This window comes from Lactuca sativa, chromosome 8 (assembly GCF_002870075.4).
Source record: "Lactuca sativa cultivar Salinas chromosome 8, Lsat_Salinas_v11, whole genome shotgun sequence".
Lineage (NCBI taxonomy): Eukaryota > Viridiplantae > Streptophyta > Magnoliopsida > Asterales > Asteraceae > Lactuca > Lactuca sativa.
Window position 1 is genome coordinate 301,244,979 of NC_056630.2, and position 11,691 is coordinate 301,256,669.

An 11,691-nucleotide genomic window follows, 5' to 3' on the forward strand; every position below is an offset into this window, starting at 1 on the left:
AACTTATGAATAGCTCAATTTTTATGGATTAAGTTTGGTTGGTAAAATTGTTTGTGCTTGATTTGTTTTACCTTGCATGCTTATGTTTGTTGCTTTAATTGCTTGATTTCTTGTTCTGTGTAGCTTAGTGACCATTAACTGCATGAACTTGTTTACCTAATGATTTAGTGAACATTGAATTGTTAGAGCTAGGATTTACCAATCTTAGTTAGTAATTAAAGTAAATAAGCTTAGCTGTGCTAGAGAACGTGTATTGTGACTACAATTGTGTTTATATAACAAATCTTACATAGCATATTTGCATTCATAATTAGTTCTATGTTTAATTATGTGTGAACATACATGGTTTGACATGAATTAGTTAATTATTGGTAAAGTTAGAACTAAATTACTAATACAACTAAAAAACCAACTTAATAATCTGTAATCATTAGCTAGCCATAAGAAAGAAGTGGATTCAAACTAAACAAGAGTGTGTTTTTACTTATTGAATTTGAGCTAAGTTTGTCTGATCTTGTAAAATCAGATAAAACCCCGTTTAAACTTGTTAATAATTGGGTTAATTTAATAGTAAGTAAATAAATTAATAACATCGTTCCCTGTGATCGACACCCGACTTACCTAAGATATACTGTAATCTGACTAGGTACACTGCCTATAAGTGCATAGATAGTCTAAGTTTGTTAGGTTATAAATATTAAAATTAGTGGGTACTTTTGTGCACATCAATTGTGAATGAAAAATGTGTTTTGAAAATGTGAAAAATTGTTTTAATTTTTACGGTGTTACAAGTTGGTATCAGAGCCTTGGTTTGAGAGATTCGGATGCATCTTCGGGCGTATCTGAACTCAAACTGAGGATTTCAGAAAAATTTTGATAACAAAACAATTTTAAAAGAGTAAAAATAGTTTTGAGACAACCAGAGCAGAGTCGTGTGTACGATCAGCCAGCACCCGAACGGTGACTTCCCAAAATACCCTTGCAATAAGTGTTATGAGATATATTATGTTATGTTATATGATGATTTATATTATGCATGCTAAAGTAGACTAGGTATTCTTATTAGGACTAGAGTGGCCTGATATGTGATGCCTTAGTCTAGGAGTTTTGCTGCTAGGGATGCATGAGAGTGTTTAGATAGCAGCGAGGAGCTTTTGAGAGATATGCTAGTAAGTAGCATATGATTAAGGAGTGTAGAGTACTTGGGATTTGGGACTCTAGGAGGAGGACTTGGGATGAATGCTGATGCGGTGTGGATAGTAGTATTGGGCCCATACTACTGAAAACACCAGGTCAGTGCACGGTCCAAGTAAGAATCCATAGAGTACCAAGGAACAAGTAGGGTGGAGTATTCGAGTGTGAGTATACTCGAGCGAGTCTCTGATATTTTTATGTTGCATTTCAGAGAGAGAGAAAGATCATGGTTGGGACACGCCACACACCAGAGAGCAGCGGTACTAGTGATGAGGAGATCCGTAGGATCATTCATGAGGAGTTGGCTGTGGCCATCATGGCAGAGATACCAGAGATGTGTGGGTCTATCAAGACCACGCTGATAGAGACTTTCAATGAGCAATATACTGCTCTTTCCGATGTTGCTGTTGCTGCGGCCACTGTCGCTGTAGCTGCGGCCAAACCACAGGGTGGTGATGCGTTGCTGTTCCGGGAGTTCAGCAACACAAAACCACCAGAGTTTGATGGGACGCAGGATCCGATTGTGGTGATGAGGTGGATTTCAGACATCGAGGGATGTTTCTTTACGTGCTCTTGTCCAGAGCATTTGAGAGTCCGGTTGGCGCTGAACCAGCTTCGCTTGGGAGCGAAGGATTGGTGGAGGTTTGTGACGGCGCACTATTCACCTGCTGAGCTTGCTGCAGTGACCTGGGATATGTTCACTGCTATGTTCCAAGATGAGTACGTTCCCCAGGTGGAGAGGGAATGTTTGGCCCAGGAGTTTCTGACCCTCAATCAGGGTACTGAGTCTATTACAGTGATTACGAGGAAGTTCCATGAGCGGGCGATGTTCTGCCCAGAGCACGTGTCCTCCGAGCAGGCACGTATGAGCCGATATATGAGCATTTTGAGGAGGGATGTATGAGATTTCGCGGCAAACTCGTCGTACCGGACATTTTCCAAGGTTCAGGAAAATGCTCGGAAGATGGAGATAGAGCTGGAGACTCGGGCTAGGGAAGAGGCAGAGTCTCAGGGGAGGGATCGGCGACCGGCACAGTCTCAGCCGGCAGCCAAGCAGGCCAAGCCCGCCGATCCCAGATCAAGGAACTAGAAGGGTCGCACTTGTGGCAAGTGCGGTAAGTGTCGTGATGGGGTTTGCAGAGCGGGGTCTTGCTACAAGTGTGGCAAGGAGGGGCATATGGCCAAGGATTGCCCCAAGGGGTTCACAGTCTGTTTCCACTGCAACCAGAACGGACACTGGAAGGCAGAGTGTCCGCAAATGCGGGGATCAGCATAGGGAGCACCTTAGGGATCTGCCCCTGCTGCTATCAGAGCTATCGAGAGTCGGCCGGTGAAGGCCGAGGCATCGAAGGCATTAGGGAGAGCCTTCCAGTTGACCGCAGAGGAGGTCCATGCAGCGCCCGATGTCGTGGTTGGTATGTATTCTTTCATGTATTTATTTTCATGTTTGAGATATTGTGTTTATATTACGTTATGCGTAGGTACTTTCCTTGTGAGCTCTGTACCTGCCTTGGTGTTATTTGACTCGGGTGCGAGTCGGTCTTTTCTATCTTTGGCTTTTAGTCAGCACATCAGTATTAGCCGAGAGGCGTTGAGTCGACCTCTGAGAGTTTCCATAACTGACGAGAGAGCGGTGTATGCCACCGAGGTGTTCTGAGGGTGTGTACTCGAGATTTTTGGCGTTTAGTTTCCGATTGATTTAGTTCCTATTGCGATGGGAGATGTCTATGTCATTGTAAGCACGGGCTGGTTGAGCAAATTTGGAGCAGTTATCGACTGCGAGAGACAACTAGTGACCATACAAGCCCTAGTGGGGGAGTTCTTACGGTGTACGGCGAGGGTACACGTTCTGGGTCAGCATTTTGTTCGGCCGCTAGAGCGAGACAGAGTCTACAGCAGGGCTGTAGTGGGTTTGTGGCGTATGTGATGGATACGCGGGTTGATTCAGGGAGGCCGAGATCAGTTGATGAGGTTCCGATAGTGCGAGAGTTCCCAGATGTTTTCCCGGTGGAGTTCTCGGGTGTGCCTCCTGAGAGACAGGTAGAGTTTCGTATTGATTTGGTTCCGGGGGAAGCACCTATCGCCAAGGCGCCCTATCGCCTTGCACCTCCAAAGATGAAGGAGTTATCCTCGCAGCTTCAGGAGCTGCTGGGGAAGGGGTTTATTCGGCCGAGCAGTTCGCCATAGGGAGCGCCTATCCTCTTTGTCAAGAAAAAGGATGGTTCACACCGGATGTGCATTGATTACCGGGAGTTGAACAAGTTGACGGTCAAGAATCGTTACCCGTTGCCGAGGATCGACGATTTGTTCGATTAGTTACAGGGAGCATCTTGGTTTTCCAAGATCGACTTGAGGTCTGGATATCATCAGACGAGGGTGCGAGATGAGGATACCCAGAAAACAGCGTTCAGGACTCATTACGGGCATTACGAGTTCGTAGTGATGCCCTTCGGGCACACCAATGCACCGGCGACGTTCATGGATCTCATGAACAGAGTGTGCAGGCTGATGTTGGACCGCTCGGTGATTGTGTTCATCGACGATATTTTGGTGTATTCGAAATCCAAGGATCAGCACGAGGAGCATTTGAGGGAGATCCTTGGAGTTTTGAGATCGGAGAGGCTTTACACCAAATTCTCCAAGTGTGATTTCTGGTTACGAGAGGTCCAGATCCTTGGGCACCTCATTAACCAGAATGGGATATTGGTCGATCCGGCCAAGATTGAGGCAGTGATGAGTTGGGAGGTGCCAAGATCCCCCACCGAGATCAAGAGTTTCCTAGGGTTGGCTGGATATTATAGGAGATTCGTCAAGGATTTCTGCAAGATCGTCATGCCACTCACCAGATTGACCCGAAAGGGTGTTGCTTTTTCATGGGGCCTAGAGCAGCAGGCCTCCTTCGAGACACTTCACCAGAGACTGTGCGAAGCCCCGATGTTAGCCCTTCTGGAGGGGATGGAGGACTTTGTGGTGTATTGTGACGCGTCGATATCAAGGCTGGGAGCGACGCTGATGCAGAGAGGTCATGTGATAGCATACGCATCAAGGCAGCTGAAGCCTCATGAGATGAGGTATCCCACCCACGATCTGGAGCTGGGGGCAGTAGTGTTTTCCCTCAAGATCCGGCTTCACTATGTGTATGGGGTTTGGTGTACTATATACACGGACCACAAGAGCTTGAAGTATTTGATGGATCAGTCCAACTTGAACATGCGCCAGAGGAGATGGTTGGATGTGGTGAAGGATTTCGATTGTGAGATCCTGTATCACCCGGTCAAGGCTAATGTTGTGGCCGATGCACTAAGTCGTAGGGCGGAGGGCGCCTCGATATGATATGTTTGTATGAGACTGATAGTGATGACTCCAGTGTTTGATGCCATTCGAGGGGCCCAGGCTGAGGCCGTGAGATCGGAGAACCGGAGTTCGTCACCGATAGCCGAGGGCTTATTACATTTCAGGGTCGGATTTGGGTTCCGTTTGTGGGCAGTACGCAAACGTCTTGATGGAAGAGAAGCATAGATCGAGGTTTTCGATCCATATTGGGGCCACTAAGATGTATTTGCACCTAAAGAGAGAGTATTGGTGGCCCTGTATGAAGAGGGATGTTGCATGGTTCGTTGAGAGGTGTTTGACCTGTCGTAGGGTTAAGGCCGAGCACCAGAGACCGCATGGTAAGTTACAGCCGTTGGAGGTTCCCGAGTGGAAGTGGGAACATATTACCATGGATTTCATCACCAAATTGCCGAGGACTGCAAGGGGCATCGATGCAATTTGGGTGATTGTGGACAGGTTGACGAAGAGCGCTCACTTCCTTGCTATCAGTGAGAGCTCTTCCGCTGAGTGGTTGGCAGAGTTGTACGTGAGGGAGGTGGTATCACGGCATGGAGTGCCAATCTCGATCGTCTCAGATCAAGATGTGCGCTTCACTTCCAGGTTCTGGAAGAAATTTCATGAGGAATAGGGTACGAGGCTGCATTTTAGCACCGCATACCACCCACAGACCGACGGGCAGAGTGAGCGGACAATTCAGACACTCGAGGACATGCTTAGGGCATGTGTACTGGACTTCGGAAGGAGTTGGGACGCATATTTACCTTTGGTGGAGTTTTCCTATAACAACAGCCATCATTCGAGCATCGGTATGCCACTCTTTGAGCTGTTGTATGGGAGGAAGTGTCGGACTCCCATTTGCTGGAGAGAGGTAGGGTAACGTGTGATAGGTAGTACAGAGATTGTGCTTCAGATGACCGAGCAAATTAAGCAGGTCAGACATAGGTTACTGACGGCCCAGAGCCATCAGAAGAGTTATGCGGATAGACGATGGTTAGAGCTCGAGTTCCAGGTCGGCAACTTCATACTCCTGAAGGTATCTCCATGGAAAGGAGTGATCTGATTCAAGTGGGGCCTCGGTATATTGGTCCTTTCAGGGTGACCGCCAGGGTGGGCAGGGTAGTGTACCGTTTGGAGCTACCTGTGGAGCTGAGTCAGATTCATGATACCTTCCACGTGTCTCAGTTGAGGAAGTGTATCGCCGATGAGTCGACAGTGGTTCCATTAGAGGACATTCAGGTGGATGTGAGCCTGAACTATGTTGAGAGGCCGATCGCGATTCGGGTTAGAAGGATCAAGATTTTGAGAAACAAGGAGGGGCCATTGGTTCAGGTCCAGTGGAAACATCGGAAGGGTTCCGAGCTGACCTGGGAGCCGGAGTTAGAGATGCGTGAGCAGTACCCAGAGTTATTTATGGAAAGAGACTTCGAGGGTGAAGTTTTATTCTAGTGGGTGAGAATTGTAACATCTGGATTTCTAGGTACATTAATTATTAATTTATTTTGGAGATTTTGGAGGGAATTGGCGAGTTGACGCTTAGACTCGCCGAGTAGGATCGCAAATTCTATCCGGTTTAATGACCGGACTCGGCGAGTCGGCTAGTGGACTCGGCGAGTCCGCGCTGTTTAATGAAACCCTAATCCCCGGGGTTTGAGACCTATTTAAAGGGGCTTGTAGCCACCAATTGTGGCTACCATACCCATGAGTGAAACCCTAAGAGATCTAGATCATTTGTGAGGAAGGAGAGGCCATTTTTTGATCCTTGTTTGGGCGTTTTTGCAAGAAGAAGGTGACCAAGGCAAGAGGGAGCTGAAGAGGGTGCTATTCTCTGGATTTCAGAGCCTAAGAACTTCATATTGAGGTATATATTTGATCCTTCTTCAGTTTTGGGTGTTAATCCTTGAGAGTTAGGGTTTCTAGCCTATTTAGAGTCTGAATGATGGTGCAATTGGTCCCTTCTTGTGTTGAGGCTTCGGATCTGGATCCAAAGAGGTCCAGATACCTTCTCCCCCTGATCTTTATGGGGTGACATTGGGTAATATGAGCTTAGGGTGACATATTGAGGCCATTTCTTCAAATAGAGCCATTGGTTCTTTGCATGGGTATCAAGATCCAGACTTTACGTGTTTATATTGCTTAAGGAGGCCAGATCTATGGGTTAGAGGAATGGATCTGACCTCAGGAGATCATTTGAGCTTGAGCATGGCATGAACTCGCCGAGTCCCAAGAACAAACTCAACGAGTAGGTCTAGGGTTTCCCATAGTTCACTCAGTGTGTAACTTGTCGAGTTAGGGGAATGACTCGATGAGTCAGAGGGAAATGGAGGACTGGAGTTCAAGGCGGAACTCACCGAGTTCATAATGGGACTCGATGAGTTGAGTCGGGGTGGCCCCGCGATTCATGCCAAGTGTAACCCGTCAAGCAGGGGAAAGACTCAACGCGTCATGCGAGACTAGAGGGATAGTGGACACGCGTAGACTCGCCGAGTCGCCCAAGTGCACTCGGCGAGTCGGGTCAAGTTTGACCGTTGACTTTGTTGACTTTAAGGGTTTGGTCAACAATGGGATCTTTGTGTCAAGAGAGGGGTAAAATAGTCTTTTACCCTTCTGAGGGTGCCAATAGAGGATTGAGTCTAGTCTTGAGAGTTATATTTATGAGAGTTCTTACTTTATGTGATTAGGCAGAGGCTAGACCATATTTATACCGAGTCAAAGATTTACCGAGACATCTGAGGTGAGTCTTCTCAATATACTTTACCTAGAGTGGTAATTAGAGTTATGTGACAGAGTATGTTGTATGCTATTATATGATGTGATATCTATTTGATTCTGTGCTATATGCGATTCAGAGTTTATAGAGTTAGGACCGAAAGGTCCAAATAGTTAGGACCAGAGAGTCCACAAAGTTATGGGATTGGAGGGTCCCACTGAGACACTTTGACCAGAGGATCATACCGAGTTATAGCCTCGAGTGGATAATATGTGTTGTATGTGGTATTTTGGGGAACTCACTAAGCTTCGTGCTTACAGTGTTTTGTGTTATGTGTTTCAGGTACTAGTGAGGAGTGCGGGAAGGCGCAGGCATGATTCGTACACATGCATGGAGTTTTATGTATTTCGATCTTGGGAATTGTTTTGTGGAACAAAGATATGATACAATGAGATTTTATTAATAATTGTAAATGAAAAATGTGTTTTGAAAATGTGAAAAATTGTTTTAATTTTTACGGTGTTACGGTACTTTTGTATCAGGGTAATTGATCGTCTTAATGATTAAGAACTATATCACAATTGATCCTCTAAGGACATATTAGTGCACTAGTATGGCTAAGAAGATGAATCAGAAATTGTTGAAATGGTTAAATCAAAAGGATGAGTCATACTTCGTTCCAAAATCAAGTCTTAGAATCGTAGTCTAAGATTATGAATTGAGTAACACATCATAAGAAGATCTAACACACTCTTCAAATGTTAAGAAGAAAAATTGTTTGTCTTACTCTTGCACATTTGAAATTGGTGTATAGTGTTTGTCTTGATGAGAATCCGCATTAACTCTTGAATATTTGTTTGTCAAGAAATGTTTTCTTGACAAGAAAATCTTATATGTCAAGAGGTCAGTGGGAGTCTAAATGATCTTGAAAAGTTTCGAGAACTAATCAAGAGTAAACCTATTATTAAACAATAGCACACAACTTGAGGTTTGTAACCCTTCGTGTTGACATATTCTTGTTTTTGTGCCATTCCGATTTAGTAAACTATGCATATGAGTTCTACGAGTTCTCAATAGGTTGCATAAGGGCAAACACCTTGTTCAATGAAAGTACATTGACTGGCATAAGTGAGCTTCTAGATAACTTCGAAGCAATGGTGGGACCCTTGATGGCAAGAAATTAAGAATGAACAAGTTATGTCCATAAGAGTTTGAATTTGTCACAAACATTATCTTTCGATTATCGTTATGGCAAATTCACATGAGTAGGAACACATACACCATAAAATCTAAGTGCCATAAGGTTTCTCTCCTTCATGAAAATGATTGTGAGGAAACGCTTTCACTAAGAGAGATTTTAAGAATATAGCGATTATGTAAATTGCATTCTCAAATTCGATTATGATTATGACATCCCTCTTCATAGTTCGAATTGTGAGATTTGGCAATTAGTTCGAACATTTGGGACTTAGTAATATAAGTCTAAAATAGTTTAGACAAACATGTGAGCTATCCAAGGGAAGGGGTATAAGGTTGAGAAGCTTAGATAAAAGCTTCTCAAAGCATATCGTATTAGAAACAATGAACTTTGGAAGTCAATAAGTATTGTTTTCTAGAAGTTTAGATGGTTTCTAAATACGTGTCAAAGCTAGTGGGAGCATAAATATTATGTTGGAATGGATATAATCATCATGTTAGTGGTAGCATGATTATTATTTAAGTATTGCAAGTTGGCAATATTAATTATAGAAAAACAAAAGTTTCACTTTGCAAAGTTGCAGGGGTTGAAAAGTTGTTTTTGCTATAATTAAGGGAGAGAATGTTATACTTCGTTTCCAATCTAAAAGCTTAGATCGAGAAATTTTAATTGAATTTAGTCAAGGGTATATTTATTATTTTCATTCTCAAAGTTCGATTATGATTACGGCATCCCTCTTCATTGTTCGAATTTTGAGAACACAGCAAATAGAAATATTATGACGATATTATAGTAAGAAACTGGTAAAGTATCACTCATTATGAATTGTATCCCATACACTTCAATAGGATCGATTGCATATGTTGTAATATTCGACCGTTCTAAAGTTTTCCAAATGCCTAGGGAATTTAAAGGGAAAAAATAGAGCCGGTTTTGACTAAAATAATTAAACAACTGCTAAGGACAATCTAAGGTTTGCCAAGGATTGGTCGCTTGTGGACAGTTGAAAGTATAATCATGGATGGACCATACTGACATTATTATGAATAGATAAGATTTTATTTAGAATGAGTTGTCATATGGAAAATATGGAAATGTTTCCATATTGGGAGTTGGATATCGAGAATCAATGTCTAGATTAGAAACTTTTATGCAAGAAGGATGTTCAAAGGAATGTACTTTGAATATGAGACTTCATGACTATGGAATTGCCTTGTAACAATCTCCAATAGAATACTTTGTAATTTCATTGGCCGAGTCTTGGTGAATTTTGTGCCGTGACATTACGAAAGGACTGTTGCAAAAAATGTTAGAATCTAACATATTCTAGTAGTGGCGAGAATTTTGTATTCTTACACTAATGGATCAGGAATTGTGAAATGAGTGTGATTGAAAATGTTATTATACTATTTCACAAAGTAAGGACTATAGGTAAACATAGTGTGCATGCAAAGAGCATGGCGAGAATAAGTGTTTTGTTTTCTGAAAATGAACATGTTTCCTGTGGTTTTCCGAAAAAGTTTGTTATCAAAGAAAATCCCATATTTTCTTATAAGTATAGTTTAGTTAGCTGTTTATTATACGATCCGATTATGTACAGTTCAATTATCCCAGCAAAAACCCTTATTTTCCTAAAAGTAAAGTTTAGTTAAATACCACAGTGTATAGTTTAATACATAAAAGTATATATTGAAAACCATGGGATTACTATCCCGTACTAGATATGAGATAGTTTGATATACACAAAACTATAAATAGATATAGATTGAAAATCATGGGATTACCATCCCGTACTAGATATAGATTCAAAACCATGGGATTACCATCCCGTACTAGATATAGATTCAAAACCATGGGATTACCATCCCGCACTAGATATAAGATAGTTTTAATACACAAAAACTATAGATTATAAGACATAGGACTATCATCCCGTACTAGATATAGATTGAAAAGATATGGGACTACCATCCCGTACTAAATATAGATTGAAAAGACATGGGACTACCATCCCGTACTAGATAAAAGAACTATAGATTGAAGATAGATATAAAAATCAAATCTGTGAATAAACTTATATTAATATGTATTGTGAGTCGGGTAACCATGCTGATGCGACACCGAGACCTCCTTGACGTTCGTCAGACGTCGCACAATATCCAGAATTTTTCACCCCACACGTGCCCGCCTAACTGTAGCTAGCAGTTTAGGTGTGGGATTGTCAATCCCGAATAGATCTATTCACAAATTCCACACTCTCCCTCTAGGAGACTCTGGTTACACTTCCGGGGAGGATTTACTGATAACCCAAAAGGGTAATGACGAATCTCACAAGCTAGTATTAAATTATTCACAGTGTTTTCAGACGTTATCAAACATACTAATCGTTTTGAAACATAATATAGTGAAAACAGTTAAATAAAATGAAATTATCTGCCAATATACTCTAAATTAAACAAAGATAAACTGAATCAGACATAGTTTATCTAATAACTTTACATACATCTGTGCTCGTTAAACATGAACTAAAGATCCCAAATTATTCCCATAATAATTTGATTGTTACTTATACTGTAATTGAAATCCATGTACTTATGTTCAAATAAACATCCCTTATGCTCCGCATAATACATAAGGGGTAAAGATATATAAAAGTTAGCCAGATATTTATAGAAATACATCAGTTTTAGGTTTTGAAAACATTTATTGTTTTGCTTGTATTCCCCCCTGAAAACATTGAAAAACACGGAAAAAGGTGTAGGGGTATGAACTCACCAGACGAGAAAACGTGACGGTTTGGATGCTAGACATCGGTTCGGGGCTTGCAAATGCACAAGATTCCTATGTATTATGAAAAGATACACATTTGTATCTAATTAGGACTTGAATTATTTATTATTTGAGGACATACACTTCTAGTCGCGAAAACACTCCATTACAAGTGTTTGGAGGGACCCGGGTGGCATCTATGGACACATAAGGCTTGGATATGGAGTTTACTCTTCAAGAGTAAACTCACACAAGAGTTTTCAGCCCTAATGACCCACTCCTCATGAGTTTACGGCTGTAAACTCATGGTGGGGTGTTCTAGGGTGCTAAATGGCCTTGTATCATTTTAGGGTTAATTCTAGGTTTGGTTTCAAGGCATGGGAAATTAGTTTGGGCATTTTAAGGACCATTTAAGGAGTTTACGGCAGTAAACTATGTGTTTATGGCTGTAAGCTCTTGTGTACCCATTCACAAAGTGTTTTGGTGGTGT